The following is a 17,145-nucleotide window of genomic DNA, read 5'->3' on the forward strand; positions in this document are numbered from 1 at the left end:
GTACTGTGTAACTAATCTGTTCTTTGATCAACTATTCTTTTTTTGATAATTACAGCTCTTTAGTATAATTTGGAGTCTGGAACTGGGAAGCCCCTTTCTTTCCTTTTCTCTGATTGATTGCCTTGAAATTCTTTACCTTTTGTTTCCTTAGATAAATTTCAACATTTTTTATCTTGCTTTAAAAAAGGTAGTGTGGTTTTGGGTAGAAGTAAGATTAATGATTTAATTGGTATGGAACTGACTAAGTAAATTGATTTAAATAGTATTATCATTTTCAATTATGTTGGTCTGGTCTACTCACACGCAACTAGTTTTTCTCCTGTTTTTGGCATATCTTTATTTTCATGAGGTTGTTTTGTAACCGTGTTGATAAAATTCCTGTGTATCTTGGCAGTGAGACTCCTAAGTATTGTATCTGTCATTATTTTAAATAGAATTTCTATTTTTAATCTCTTCCTGCTGGATTCTAGTGGTAATGTATCGAAATAGTGATCATTTGTGTGGGTTTATTTTATATCCTGACACTGTTCCTGGAGCAGTTAATTGATTTGACAAATTTTTTCGTTGGGACTCTAGCATTCTCCAAGTAAACCACCATATTATTTGTGAAAAGTGACTGTTCTGTCCCCTTGTTGTTTTTGCTTAATCCTTCAATTTCTTTTTCATAACTTATTGTTATAGTTGGCTTTTCTATTAGGAGAGTAACATTGGTGATAATGGTCATCCTTATTTCCCCCTCCATCTTACTGGAAAGGCTTGTCAGCATTCTTCATTAAAAATAATGCTTGATTTTACTCTTAAATGGATATTCTTTATTTTTAAGAAAAGCTCCATTTATTCCTATGTTTTCTATATGTTTAAAGCAGGAATGGGTGTTTTATTTTGTAAAAAGATTTTTCTACTTCTATTGAAACAATCTCATGATTTTGTTCCTCGGTATAGTCTATTATACTGTTGTGGGTGTTCAGTCACTATCAAATGCAACACACAGTAGCCTTGAATTTTGCTTATTGTTATAATATTGAACCAGTCCTGAATTCTTGGTGTAATTGCAGTTTGGTTATAGTATATGATCTTTGTAGTATGTTGTTGTAATCTCCTTGCTAGAATTTTATTGAACAATTTTTTGTATCAATATTCATCAGGGAAATTGGTCTTTAATTGGCTTTCTCTGTTTTGCCTCTCTCTCTTGTTGTAGAATCAAGGGTACATTTTTGTCATAGGAGGAATTTTATTTTTTCCAAACAGTCTGTAGAATATTGAAATTTATTTTTCAAGATTTTGGTAAAAGTCATTTATAAATCCATCTGGCCCTGGGTCTTTATCAGAGGGACATCTTTCATGGCTTATTGGATTTATTTTTCTGGGAAGGGTTTATTTAAGTATCGTTTACTCTTCTGGTCGTCTTTGGCAATGAAGGACGTACACACACACTCTTCTGTTCATATGAGCAATTGTATCACCTAGCCAATACTCACAGAAATCGTGAATATGAATATTGTGGCACAATCACAAATGAATCACAAAACATAACAAACTCTCCATATAGAAGGCAGAAGACAAAAATATTTCTTCAGAGATCAGAAAGCCAAATCCCAAAACCAGAAAACCACATGTAGTATAGAAACCAAGAAGTCAATACACATTAGCACTGCAGGAGACAAAGTCATTCCCAAACCTTCCCCTGTCCCATGCTGGGGCCTTCCCACAAACAAACACTTACAAGACTAGCTGTGCCTGCCAGTGTCCTTTCTCCTCCCCCTTAATCGCTCTCACCAACTTTGTCCCAGTTCTACTTCACTCTTCATATTCTACTTATTCACCAAGCTCTTCCCAACACATGTAACTTAGACTTCCATGTGATTTAAGCAGGTCACGTAGGCCTGTTAATGAATGAGAAAGAACTTCCCATTTAAATTATTATTAAATTATTAAATTACAGAAATTTAGACTTTTGTAGATATTGATCCATTTAATTTAGAATGTCAGTTTCATTGGCATACAGTTGAGCAAAATATCTCTTGATAATTGCTTATGTTCTTTTCTTCACTGGTAGTAACTCCTGCTTTTGAGACAGTGATCTTCATTTGGAAAACCTCAAATTAGGCACAAAGATTTAACCACATAAAAGAATGGGACTGTACTCTAAATTTTTCAGGATGTCCTCTTAGCCCTGCCCAGATCTCAAGTTGACCTTTCCAACTGCATCATTAATTTTCTACATTGTCCACTGATGAGATCAAGTGAAGGCCAGGTAAAAAATGGAGTTAGTTTTGTGTGGGAATTAAGGGAGCCAATTAGATTCTCTCTCATGAATACTCACTTCATGTTGTACTATCACATGTATTCTCTTTTATCTTGTTTTTCTGCAAGTCATTCTTAGGAAGTTAGATGATATTAGCCATCTATTGTTTCATAAATGTAGATGGCTGCAATCAATCAGTCTCAATTCTGGGAAAAGAAAATCTACCCTAAATCTACTCATTCTCCTCACAACTCAACCAAAACTCTTTCTTGCCTCCTCCAAACTTGGAATACCTCTAATCTTACCTCTGATTAAAAATCATATTACTTAATTTCATATTTTGGCTTGTATCCTCACTGACTGCTATCATATAATTAATTGGTTTCATTTGATTGTTTTTAATACATAAAAATTATGTTACTCTATTCAGGGTCTTTAGACTGACTAGAGAATACATTTTCCCACTTATCATGTGGATTTTGCTAATAACTCCTATAGACCACATTGTTTCCTCAGTTATCATTAATAAATCATCACACCTCTAGAGATGGTATTGGGTCAGGTTCATGAGCAAAGCTAGTCAACACAGAACTTAAAGACTGGTAAGCTCCTCTCTTGCAAGCAGCTCTGAAGGGTTTGGAAATGTTTGTAATGGAGGAAAGGGGACTAGTCTCAGCTGTGGGATAGGAATGAGGTTCTTCTGTTTATCCACATCTGGGGGCATCTTGCACTATATCAAAAACATCTTATTTGCTCATGATGTCACAATCTTTTTTATTATTACTTCTTAATCAATTTTTAGTTTTTAACATCCATTTCTATAGATAGCTATCTATTCTATAGATATCTATCTATATCTACACACACGCACACACAAACACACACACACACACACACACACACATTTCCTCCAAATACCCTAACACTGAGAAAGGACTCTTGAGTTACAAATACTATCTTTCCATATACGAATGTATTCAGCTCAACTTTAATAATTTGCTTATAATTTCTCTTTTGTGGTTACCTTTTCGTGTCTTGATTCTTGTATTTGAAAGTCAGATTTTCTATTCAGCTCTGGTATTTTCATCAAGAATGCTTGAAAATTCTTTACTTCATTGAATTTCCATTTTCTCCCCTGAAGAATTATACTGGGTAGGTGATTCTTGGTTTTAATTCTAGGTCCTTTGGCATCTGGAATATCATATTCCAAGCCCTCTGATCCCTCTTCTGATTATGTTTCCACCGTACTTGAACTGTTTCTTTCTAGCTGCCTCCAATATTTTCTCCTTGACCTGAGAACTCTGGAATTTGGCAACAATATTCCTAGGAATTTTCCTTTTGGGATCTCTTTCAGAAGGTAACGAGTGGATTCTTTCAATATCTATTTTCCCCTCTGGTTCTAGTATATCAGTGTAGTTTTCCTTGAAAATTTATTGAAAGATGATGTCTAGACTGTTTTGTTTGATCATGGCTTTCTGGTAGTCCAATGACTTTTAAATTATTAAAAATATTTGAAATTATCTCTCCTGGATCTGTTTTCCAGGTCAGTTGTTTTTCTCCAGTGAAATATTTCACATTGACTTCTATTTTCAATTCTTTTTGTTTTGTTTTATATTTTTTTGTTTTGTTTTATAATTCTTTTTAGATTTCTCATAGTCATTAGCTTCTATTTGCTCCATTCTAATTTTCAAGGAATTTTTTTCTTCAGTGAACTTTTGGATCTCATTTTCTATTTGACCAATTCAATTTGGACAATTTTTCCATTGGCCAATTCTGTTTGACCAATATTTAAGGTATTCTTCTGCTCATTGACTTCTTGGATCTCTTTTGCCATTAAGGTTAGTCTATTTTTTAAGTTCTTATTTGCTTCAGCATTTTTTGTGTGTGTCTACTTTAACAAGCTGTTTATTCATTTTTCATGATTTTCTTTCATCAGTCTCATTACTCCTTTCAATTTTTCTGTACTTCTCTTACTTGATTTTCAAAATTCTTCTTGAGCTCTTCCATGGTCTTCATATTTTTCTTTGTATGTAGGAGCTTTCACTTTGTTGTCTTCTGGTTGTATGCTTTGATCTTGCTTGTCACCAAAGTAAGATTCTATAGTCAGATTCCCCCTTCTGTTTTCTCATTTTCCCAGTCCCTTATCTGACTTTTTAACTCTTTGTCAAGGTAGGTCTCTGATTCCAATGTGAAGGACATTCACATGAAGGACATATTCCAAGATTCAGGGATTTTGTGCAACTATTTTCAGAGATATTTCTAGGGACCTGTAAACTTACAGTTCTTCCAAGATTGGATGATGAAAGGAGAGGTGTTTACACTTATCCTGGTCTGTACTCTGGTCTGTGAGTGATCATAGCACTCTTTTCTTCCTTGAAGCTGTGAGAAGGATTGCTTCTCTACTGCCATCATAAGTCTGCCATGCCAGCACAACTTGTCACCCCAGGATTGCCACCCAGATTGAAGCATGGTCAAAGCAAAAGAATCCCACCTCAATACCACCAAAGGGATACTTGCAATCTACCTCCCAGAAGCTACTGGATCCCCATCATCTGTGGGTTAAGAGCTCCAGAAGCAGCCACTGCCACTGTCACTACCACTTTTGCCTTGGAGCTCAGACTTTGCTCCTCTATCACCCATGTCCTATAGACCTTTCCCATTGACCTTCTAAGTTGTCTTTGGTGTGTATGGGTTGATAAGTCTGGAAACCACCACAGGTGCCAGAGATTCAGTTCCATGAGGCCTGCTCCTGCCCTGTCTTGTTGGACTACACTCTTCTGTCAGACCAGAGCAACAGACCTCCCCTACCAACCTTCCTGGTTGTCTTGGGCTGGAAATTTGTTTCACTCTGCCATTTTGTGGGTTCGGAAGCTCTAGAATTTGTTGAGGGTCTTTTTTACAGGTACTTGGAGGGCTTTGGTGGAGACCTCAAGCAAATCCCTATTTTAATCTACCATTTTGTCTCTGACCCCCCATGAGGTCACAGGTTTGAGCACAGATATCAATAAATCATTAGTAAACATTTATTAAGGACCAGATACTGTGGCAGAATCTGGAGGGGGAGAAAAAAATGGGAGTCCCTGTTCTTCAGAAGTTCACATTTAATCAGAAGAAACAATATGTACACCGGTATTAATATACAAGGTAAATATGAGATTTTTTTGAGGATGATGCCAGAAGGTGGAGAATGAACAGGATGTCATGATAAATGGTCAGTCTGAGCTGGTTTGATGATGCCTCCATTATAAGGTCTCTGAAATCAGGCACATGTTAAAATCTGCTCTCTGGTATTGTTTTTCATTTTGAGACCCAAGGGAACTTTGACAGGCTCTGCTTGGGACACAAAGGCATCCTTTTCGCTACCTGTCTTAGTCTCAACTCAGGGTGATTTGTCTACAGGTCTGCGAGTGCCAGGATGGTCTTTCCATGCCAGCTGTTCTGGCTCCTGGTGCTCTGGCTTCAGGGTAAGAAACAAGAGAGTAGTGAAGGGGTTTGGAAGATCGCAGTTTTTCCAGGATGGAAAACTTTTAAGTCCCCTACAGGTGGATGAACAAGCTTAGGCAGAGTAAGGGAAAACAGGGGTTACAAGCATGACTTGGCTCCAGATTGCGAGCACTGCGAATTTGGTGGGGAAGCTGGATCATGGCTTTCTTTTTGAAGCAAATGGAGCCAATGGTCACTAATTTGGGGGTTCCTTGGTCTCCACAAATTGTGTTCTTCATATTTTTTGACTTGGGCATTGACACATTTTTGAATTTATGTAATTCTGTTGAATTTCTAGATTACAATGGGGTCATTGTACTAACCCAATCTCCATCTTCTTTATCCAGATCTCCAGAAGGAGTCACCATCAGCTGAAAGGCCAGTGAGAGCCCTTTCCTTTAAAGGGTTTAATAGAGATGAATGCTTAAACTGATACCAGCAGAAACCTGGCCAAGTCCTCAGGCTCCTCATCTACGGGACTACCAGACTGGAATCTGGAATGCCTGCCAAGTTCAGGGGCTATGAGTCTGGGACTGACTTCACTCTCAACATCAGCAGCTTGGAGCCCAAAGATACTGGAGATAATTGCTGTCAGTGGTATAAAAGCTTCCCTTTCTCACAGTGCTTCAGCCCTGAACAAAGATTTCCCTGATCTGTTCAGTGAATTCAGCTCAGAGCAGCAGCCGTTTCCTCTTTGGCCCCCAGGGAAGAGCAGCCCCTGCTCTTTGGGCAGCCTCACGTCTCCCAGGGCTTCCCCTTTGCCAACCCTCACAGTTCCTTATTCTTCTACCACAGGTATCACATTAAGAAACCACATTCTTATAGCCAAAACAGTTTAGAGATAGCAGACCACCCTAGAAAACACAATGGCAGGGATATGCTGAGAGATCAAGTTCATTTGAAACTTTTAATGTAACATCAGGATACTTTCTCTTATTGTATGGTGAAGTTCATGTTGAGGAGCCCTATTGTGCTTCTGTGTGAGCCTGAACATATCACTCATCCTCTCTTTCCCTCAGTTTCCTCAAGCATAAAATGAGGATAACAGTCACTCACAAGCTCATAGGATTGTTGTGAGGATTCAACAGGACAATATTTCTAAAGCACGTAGCACAATGCCTACCACATAGTAGGGGCTTATTCCATTTTCCTTTCCCCTTCTCATTCAGCCCTCGCACAGTATAAAAATCACTTGTCTTATAGAGTTGGTTTTCTATTATCTGTGTGAGAGTTGAAGGGTTAAGGTGAATCAGACCCTTCCTCAATGACTTGTCATTCATTGATTCTTGCTAAGAGTCCTCCTAATGTCAAGCACTGACCCTTCTTCTAGCTCAGTAACTTCAGTGCCACCATCTGGTTTCTCACTCTCTCAGCCCATGTTACTCTCCAGTCACTCACTGTCTCATTCACACATGCATTCATTCAATCTTGATTAATTGATTGGAGAAAGGCACACTGGAGACATGGGGTCTTTGCCATCCCCCAAGAGAGGAATGATTAGACAGAAGTGAAAGACTCAGGCTCCAGTCTCTCAGTCTCTGCCTCTAAGCCATTGTCATTCACCTTCATGGTCTCCCTTTGGGCCTACAGATAGGTCATGTCCACTTTCCAAGAAAACACACAGTCAGGCATGGGATGAGTCGTTCCTGTAGGCTTATATTTTCTCCCTTATGAGGTATGTCTGGAATGAGGCAATGGAAACCAGTGTGGGCATAACCTTTGCCACCTCAATGCTCAAGAGAATCGCAGTACATTTGTGAATGACAGCACCTATTCATCTCAGAATGATGTTTTCCTAGGTTTTTCTCATGGACGGTGCTTAACACCTCTTCAGCCTCAATCAGACCCTCCTCATTGCCTCCTTCAATTGACACCTTCTCCAGAGACTAGTGGGGCAGGCACAGGATCAGAGGAAGGTGAGAAACCCCCAAAGCCTTCAAACTGTGAGTTCTTGCCCTCTCTTCCACCTCCCAGGGCTTGGAGTTTTGTCCTGGCTTCAGGGAATCTAATTTTGGGGGAGAGAGAGAAGAACCTCTTTGCTGTCAAATGTAGCTAAAGCTCTGTTAGTCACTCAATACGAACTTTTCTTTGTTTCTGAGGTGCCAACTTAAAATTCATAAAAGAAGAAAACTCAGTCCCCAGGGATCATCTTAGCCAGAATGTCTTAATCTAGTTTATTGGCCCCTGAGATGAGCCTCATATGAGTCCTGGTTCTTTTTTGCATATAGAGACTCAAGGGTGTTTTCATAAACTCTGGTTAGGACATAAGAGGTACCCTCTTTCTACCTCCAGTCAAGGCAGAGCGGAGATAGCACAGACCACTGGAAAACAAACAAGGGGGATAATCCATGGTGGAGATTTGCTGATCTTTCAAATCCACAAGAAATCTGTGCCGTGAAAGTTTGTCTTGTTGCAAACCCAACTTCCTTTGGTGGAATCTTCACCCTAGTTCTCTGCAACAATGACAAAGACTACATTTATTTTCTCAAGATACGCCCTCTTTCACCTCATAGAGCTCGGCTGCCTATAACCTAGGCAGTGCCAAGGAGCAAAGTTGAATGGCCCATCCTAGTCATTGCCTTTTCATTCTCTGGTACTGGGGATGAAAAGGTCTCATTAGCTGCCTGAGGCTTCCTGAGTGTGCACCTGAGTGTGTTGCAACATCCCTCCCACCAGCCATGAGGGAGCTTCTAGTACAGCAGGTGGCAAGGCCGTGCCCATTCCCTGGCAATTTTCGCTTACATGTAACCAGCAGGGAAGCAGTCAGTAGACAGGGAGAGGCTGAAGTTAAATGAGAGGTTCGAGATGACTGGAGGGTCCGTCTGCTGAGAAAGAGAGAATGAAATGGGATCACTTAGGAATGTTGACATGTTGGCCTTGACAAGGAGGAGGACTTCCTCATGATGGCAGGCAAGGTGAAGGAGGAGACTGTGGCAGAAGGTGTCTGGAGAAGGGAGATGAGGAGGGAAGAATTGAGGGCTCTCTGTGAGTGACTTCCATTTGTTTTTTCATAGCATGAGGGCAGGTTCTCAGCTGAGAAATCATGGTTGGTTAAGTTATGGAAAGGCTGACATCCTGAGGAACAAAAGTGGTGAGTGAGAGAGTAAGCTAAGTAAGGTGTAAAAGAAATCTCTTTTCAGCACTGACACCATAGGTGAGGTTATAGAGCATCAGTTTGAACCTGGGCAGCAGAGTCATAGGATTTTCTCCAACTTCAGCAGCATTTGTGTCTTTTATTCTGAATTCAGTTTTGGAGCCGTTTTTCCTCTTCTATTCTTAAGGCATTACTTCTTCTGGATAATTAACTTTCTTTTGTTTATTTTAAGGCAACTATCTTCCCACCAGCTCTTTTCACTTCTTCTCTGAATTGTCCACCATATCCGTTTTTAGAGTTTCTTTTAACTTTCTGATTTTTTTAATCATTTCCTCCTTTATTTAGTTATTTAATACCCCACCCAGTAACCCATTCTTTTCTCCCTCTACAAGAAGTCTTTCATTCACAATCTCCCCTCCTGTCCAATTTTATTCTGTTCTTTTTCTACCCTTTTTGTTCTAAGAAAGATTCCTTCACCTTGTCATTGTTCTCATTTCTCTTCCCTTTCTTTCTATGCTGAGCTTTCATTCTTCAGTTCATGTTCTGATTACTGTTTCATTGCTTAAATCCTGTGTGGTCACTCATGCATTAGAGTGTTAGATTAGATGCCTTCTACAAATTCTTCCCACTTGGGGATTCCTTTACTCTTAAAAGGGTTTTTTCTCCCATCATTTTGCAACTCAGAGAGGCTTAGTAACCCCTTCAAAGTCACAAAGCTACTCAGTAGTAGAACTGACCCCCAACCAGGCCCAAGGCTGACATTTTTTCCCCAAATATCCTTGGTGGTCTCAGGCCCGTCTTTCCCAAAATTGACTGAGAAATCCTCAGCCCTCCCTCTTCTCTCTCTGTCCTCATTTCCTCTCCCAGCATATGTAGATACAGATGTCATATACATGATAAAATGATGTAGATAGATAACACAGATATGGATATCAATGGAATAAATGTATACTATAAAGATAAGGTCACATGGACTGATGGTCAGGAAGGTGACCTGAGAGTCAAGAAACCCAGAATCAAGTCCCAATTCTCTCCCATGCTGGTTGTGTTCTTGAACGACTACCTAATACCTGAGTGCTAAAGACAGCTCCCCAGGACTCTCCTTTGCAGAGAAGATTCCAAGATGCATAGATTGATGTTTTTCTATGAGAACTTCTCACACCAAATCAAATCTGGAAAAATCAATACCTTCTTAGACACACCTCAGGCAAGAAGGTGGTACAGTACATGGAAAGCAGGGCTTGATTTCAGGAAGAGCTAAGTTCAAATTTTGCATCAGATATTTACTAGGCATGAAACCCTGACCATGTCACTTCATCTCTGACTGTCTCAGTTTGCCCATCTGTAAAATGGTTATAGTCCCCCTTATTAGTGCTATTTGTTAGTAGCACTAACCCCTTAGTGTTATTCTAAGGATAAAAGGAGATAATATTTCAGTGCACTTTGCCAACTTGGAGTCAACCAAAAATGTCAACTGTGTAATAATAATAGCAATTAATATTATAGTTATACCATTCTCCATCAGAATATGAATACCTTTGTCACATGAACTATTCTTCTTTTTCATCTTTTCTCCCCAGCACTTTGCGTTCTGGAATGTTTTTCCATAATTTAATAAATGCTCTTTCAACTGATGAATTTTGAATGGAGATCAAAGCATACTTCTTTTTACTTTATGTTCTTTTTTTTGGTCTATACATTCTTTAACAACATGAGTAATCTGGAAATGTGTTTTGCCTGACTGTACATGTATAACATATGTCAGATGGCTTGCCTTCTCAGTGAAAGTAAAGGAGGAAGGAGGCAGAAAATTTGGAACTCATTTTTTAAAAGGCTAAAATAGCTGATGGATATAATTGGGAAAAAATAAAAAATATTTTTAAAAAACATAAATGCCTTTTCGGGTATTCATTCACTATTGATTGAAAGGAAAGACTGGAGATGGGTATGCCACTCAGGGAGCTTTTGCAATCCCCCCGACCACAGAAGCAATTATCCAGAAATCAATGAATCTCTCTAGTCTCCTTGTCTCTTAGACAGGGTCCCTGAGGAGAGGCTCCTACAAGACCTGGGGCTCTTTAGCATATGGAGACTCAAGGGACCTGGAGTGTGTTCTAATCAGCATATAAAAGCTTCCTCATTCCTTCCTGCCATCCCAGGGCTCTGAGTATTCTCTCTGCAGGTCTCTAAAGGCCAGGATGGTCTCCTCATAACAACTCCTCTGGCTACTGGTGCTCTGGGCTCAGGGAAAGACACAGCAGACCAGTGAAGGGTTTAAAAGGTCACAGGTTTTCAGGGATGAAAAAATCTAGTTCACCCTTTATTGGTAATTTTGTTTTCTTCTTTCTTTTATTAATGAAATTGATCAAAGGCTTATCAATTTTATTGGCTTTGTCATAAAACCAACACTTAGTTTTGTTTATCACTTCAGTAGCTTTCTTAATTCAATTTTATTAATCTCTCCTTTGTTTTTCAGTATTTCTAATTTGGTATTTGTTTGAGAATGTTCGATTTGTTCTTTTTCTAGCTTTTTCAGTTGCATGCCCAATTCATTGATCTCCTCATTCTCTATTTTATTCATACAATGTTTCCCCTAAGAACTGCTTTCAAAGCACCCCATAAGATTTGGTAGGTTGTCTTATTACTGTTTTTGGTCTAAGAAGGATGCATTGACTATCTCTGCTTTTCTATAATGGATTGTGAGGTTTTTAATGCCCTACTACGTGGTCAATTTTTGTATATGTGCCATGTACTGCTGAGAAAAATGTATATTCCTTTCTACCTTCACTCAGTTTTCTCCAGAGATTTACCATATCTACCTTACCCAGAGTTCTGTTCACCTCCTTAACTTCTTTCTTTTCTGAGGTTAGATTTATCAAGTTTAGAAAGCGGGAAGTTGAGGTTCCTCACTAGAATATTTTTGCTGTCTATTTCTTCTTATGTCTCCCTTAACTTCTCCTCTAAGGATATGGATGCTGCACCACTTGGTGGTCATATGTTTAGTAATGATATTTCTTCATTGTCTATAGTGTCTTTTAGCAGGATATAGTTTCCTTCTTTATCTATTTTTTATTAGATCTATTTCTGCTTTTGCTTTGTCTGAGATTAGGATTGCTACCCCTGTTTTTTTTTTTTCCATCAGCTGAAGCATAAAATATTCTGCTCCAATCTTTTCCTTATATCTTGTGTGATTGCCCCTGTTTCAGATGTGCTTCTTGTAAACAACATATTCTTGGATTATGCTTTTTATCCATTCTGCTATCTGCCTACATTTTATGGAAGAGTTCTTCCCATTCACACTCGCAGTTAAGATATCTATCTTGGTCTTTCCCTTCATCCCATTCCCCCTATTTATGCCTTTAGTTCTCCCCTCCACAATAGTTTTAATTTTTGACTACCACCTCCCTTAGTCTTCTCTCCCTTCTATCAGTCCCACTCCCCTTTATTCCCCTTTTTGTTGAATAATTCTTTCCTCCTCTTTAGCCTCCCCTCCCTTTTCTTTCCCCTTTCTGCTCCTATTACCTATAGAGCAAGTTAAATTTCTATACTTAACAGAGTTTGTTCTTCCCTTCTTGAACCAAATCAAATGAGAGTAAACCTCCAGTAGAGTTTGTCTCCCTCCCCTCTTTTGCTCTACTGTAAGACTTTTTTATCCCTTTTTCGGTGAAGTAATTTATCTTTTTCTGCCTCCTCCTTTTCACCTCTCCTGTTACAATGCTTTCACACCCTTAAAACACAATTTTTATCATAACATCATTTAATTTATACCCACTTCCTCTATCTATGTATATCTTTTTTATATGTCATAATAAATATCCAGTTTTCAAGATTAACAAATATTATCTTCCCTTATAGGGAAGTAAGTATTTTGCCCATGTTAAATTACAATTTTGTATTTTGTTCCCCTGTTTACCTTTTCATGCCTTTCTTAAGACTTGTATTTGAAGATCATATTTTCTATTGAGCTCTGGTCCTTTATCAGGAAATTTCTCATTTCATTGAATGTCCATCTCCTCGCCTGAAATACTATGCTGAGTTTTGTTGGGTAATTGACCCTTGGCTGTAGTCTCCTTTGCCCCATGGAATATCACATTCAAATACTTCCAATGTTTTAATGTAGAAACTGCAAGGTCCTGTGTGATCTTGACTGTAGTTCCTCATATTTGCATTGTTTCTTTCTGGATGCTTGCAGTATTTTTCCCTTAAGTTGATAGTTCTGGAATTTGGCAACAATATTTCTTGGTGTTTTCAGTTTGAGATCTCTTTCAGGCAGTGATCTGTGGATTATTTCAATGACTATTTTGCTCGCTGAATCTAGGAACTCAGGGCAGTTTTCCTTGATGATTTCCTGGATGATATTGTCCACCTGGGTTCCTGGTTTTGGCACTTAAGGGCTCCAGCCCCCTGAGGCTCAGGATCTCCTCCTTGATATCTGAGGTGGGGTTGTCTGGGATTGCTTCATTTCTGCCCTGGTCCTCTTCAGCCACAGCAAGAGGAACTCTCCTTCACAATCTCCCTAGCTTACCAAGCTGAGAAACTGTTTACCCCTTTCAGTGATTCCATTATTCCAGGAGTTTACCTGTGGAAATATTTTCTGGGTTTTCATGGTCAACAAGGGTAAAGTATGAGGACTTACTGTTCACTTTGCTATCTTTGGTCCCCGAAGTTCAGATCTTTTCAATTTTTTAAAACAAATATTATGTCATTTAATTTCAAACTTCCAACCTTTTCCCCTTTCACCCTTATACTTCTGTTCTCTGCACTTCTACAAGGTGTGCCATTTGCTACAAGCTCCCTTTTCTTTGTCCCCACCTTAATGTCTGGCGAGGTTAGTCTCCATTCTTCCCCTCTGTGGTGCAGCCTCCTTTTGTTTTTTTGTTTTTTGCTCCTTCCCATTGACAGGGCAATCTTCTCTTCTTGAGGTAAGATGTCCTTTCTTTTTATCTTTTCCTAAGAGCTAGCATCTTTGATCATTTTTCTCATCCTCAGTCTTTCTCTTTATCTAGACTTCTTCTCTATAAATATGCTCATATCTCCCTCATCTTCAATATACCTTTATTTTACCAGACCCCTTTTCAAGATGTCATCTTATAGCTTTACTTTTTTCACGGTGAAAACCTATGAGGAAAGGGTCCATTTTCATGGTTGCACCCACCTTTTAATCCTGGCTCTGTCACCCAAAACATTAGCTATGTCTTCCAGTTTCAAGTCATCTGAAAATTCGCTCTGTGAATTTTCATTCAAGGCACTGATAAAAGTGTTGAATGGGAAAGGACCAAGGAAAGATCCCTGCATGCTCTGCTAGGGAACTTTCTCTCATTTGACATTCACCCATTAAGTACTAATTTTTGGACCCCAACCATTCAACCATTTCCAAATCCAACTACGAACATTATCATCTACTCCATATATGCCCACATTTGCCCCAGGGGAAGTATTGGAGATTGTCAGATTCTTTGTTGGAATCCAGGTTTACAAATATGCAACATTTTCCTGATCCTGATCCATCAGGTCAGTTAGAGTGTCTGCTTTCGCCTGTTTTTGATAAGATATTAACAACCTTTATACAATTGCTCTTCCATTTCTAAATGCTCACAAAACATATCTTTTCTAACATATTTAAAGAATTTTTTTCTGGGAGTCAAAAAGAAAATTCATTGAACCATAGCTTATGTACATGTTCCTCTTCCCTTTTCCAAAAAATTGGAAAATGTGCCCTTCAGTTTTATGGGACACACTACCGTAGTGAAGACTTTCACTGACCACCACTAGCAGCTCAGCTTCAGCACCCTAGCATTTGACTTTTGCAATAGTCTAGACAAGACATGATTTCTGGGGCCCCCTCCTTCCATGAGATTCAATGATTTCTGTGACCTTTTTTTGTTTCTTCATTAAAAACACATTGAAGTATTGGAAAAGGTCCTGAAAAGGAACGTCTGCCTGGGAACAAATGGTGCACTTCATTCCTATTGCTAACTGGCTCACTTAGCTCTGAGGTTTCCCAACCCTGGGGCAGACAAGAGACTCATTAAATTCTTAGTCTGGGAGATGTGGTGGGTAGTTCCATGAAGTGAAGGCCATCCTGGCTGTTATATGCTTCTGAGTCTTTTAGCCTCATCTTGTCTCCAGGATGCTGTGTGTCTTCCTCTCCAGGGACATCTGCACAGACGTTCTGGCTGTGACCCTGCTGGTGCTGACTTCCCATGTGGCTGCAGACAGGCATGCCCCCAGGTAACTACAGTAACAGCTCTTTAGAGAGCCCAGACGAAAGGAAGGACTTGGGACAGGATGGTGCTCAGATGGATGACTAGCAGGTGAAGCAGTTTTACAGGCTTCCCCCCTAACTAACTCTCCCTTAGGTCCTTTGCTTCCTTTCCCCTTTTCCTCAGGGCTCAAGGACCTCATACAGCTGCTCCTCCAAGGACTGAGTCTGCAGGCTGTATGTCAGGAAGCAGTTATTAAACACCTAATGTCCGCTGGGCACTGTACTGATGCCGAGGATAGAGAGAAAAGCAAAAGATAGTTCCTGTTCTCAGAAAGCTCACAGTCCAGTGGGGGAGACAAGGCATAAACAACTCCATACAATCAAGATATATGCAGGATAAATTGCTTGTTACTGTTTTAGTTGTTTGTCCTTCATTCTCAAGGAAGACCATGATACCAGGGAGGTGATGATAGGCAAGTGATTTGGATATAAGTGAAGAAAGACTGTGCAAAGCCAACAATTTCACTTTCTTGTCAGGAACCATTATCCAATGGTGAAGTATACATCTGCATGACTGGAAATGGCCCTAGATTCAGTGGGAGACCTTGACTTTTTAAGCAAAGGTCTTTAATAGATCTCAGTTTCACCAAGGCAGTGCAAAATCATTGATTCAGGCTAGGGAAGGGAAGGAAAAGGAAAAAGGAAGAGGAAAGAAGGAAAGAAGGAAGGAAGGAAGGAAGGAAGGAAGGAAGGAAGGAAGGAAGGAAGAAGGAAAGGAAGCAAGCAAGCAAGGAAGGAAGGAAGGAAGGAATTAAGAAGGGAAGGAAAGAAGGAAAGAAACTGTGCTGTCCAATTGGCCAGTTCCATTTGAGTCCGCACTGGAGTAGCTCTTACTACTACTCACAGAGGTTGTAGTTTTTCCTTCATTCTCAAAGAAGACCATGACATGAGGGAGGTGATTCAATGACATGGAAGTGAATTATATTTAAGTGAGGAAAGGCTGTGTGTAATCACCAACCTCAGTTTGTCCTCTGAACCAATTTGGGTCTAGTCACAAGATGTAGGTCAGGAGCACTGGAGATGGCCATCAGATAAAGTGGACATAAAGGGAATGCACTAACATCAAGAGGGATCAGGAAAGGCTTTCTGTGGAGTATATAATGATACTTGAATTAAGACAGGGATGTGAGGAGGCAGAAGTGAGGAAAAAGAGGATTCTAAGCATGAGGGATGGCCAGAGAATACCCAGATTATGGAGATGGAGAAATTCATGGGAGGAAGAACAAGAAGGCCGGTGTCACTTGATAGCAGAGTGCTGGGGTTCCAGGAACACATAGAGTAAGAAGGCTGGAGGAGTAGGAGGCACCAGGTTGTGAAGAGCCTTGAAGGCCAAGCAGAGGATTTCATATTTGATCCTACAGGTGATAGGGAGTCAGTGAAGTTTATTGTTTGGGAGGTAACATGGTCAAAGCTGTCAAGGTCTCCCATTATCAACTAAACTTTCTCTGCTGCTAAAAACCTTCATAGAAACTGCTGGAAATTTGAATTTGGCTGTTATTGGAGGAGGAAGAGGTCGACTTTCTCATATTAAATTTTCCAGGAATGATTTCAAACCCACAAGTGGAGCTGGTCTATTTGGGGCCATTCCTAGTTTTCATGAATAACATCATGGTGGAGTAGGGAATATGGGACATATCCACTTCTAGGAGGCAGGCTAGAGTCAGACATTGGACTGGAGGGACCGAGGGGATTGACCCAGGCTGGTTTTTCTTCTGTTTTCGTGATCCTTTGTTAATAGGCTGAGAAATGAGGGGCACACTCAATGTTCTCAATCCCACACTCCCCTGAATCTGACAGGGCTTACCGTCTCTGCATTTCTCCCTCTTTCAGTCTTTTAGTGTCACTGGTGGTCTCCACACCTTTGCTGCTCTCTCTGAAACCCTGGTCTGTAGAAAGGGGTCTCTGTAATGACATAGCAGAGGCATGAGATCCTTGATTCTGGGCAGAAAAGGAGCCCTCTGGGATGGGACAAAATTCTCTTTCAGCTAGTGTAATTATTATAGGAGAGAAGAGAAAAGGCCCAGTGGTACAGTCCATATTACTGTCTCTGCAGTCTGG

This window comes from Notamacropus eugenii, chromosome 2, assembly GCF_028372415.1.
Source record: "Notamacropus eugenii isolate mMacEug1 chromosome 2, mMacEug1.pri_v2, whole genome shotgun sequence".
In the NCBI taxonomy this organism is placed as follows: Eukaryota; Metazoa; Chordata; class Mammalia; order Diprotodontia; family Macropodidae; genus Notamacropus; species Notamacropus eugenii.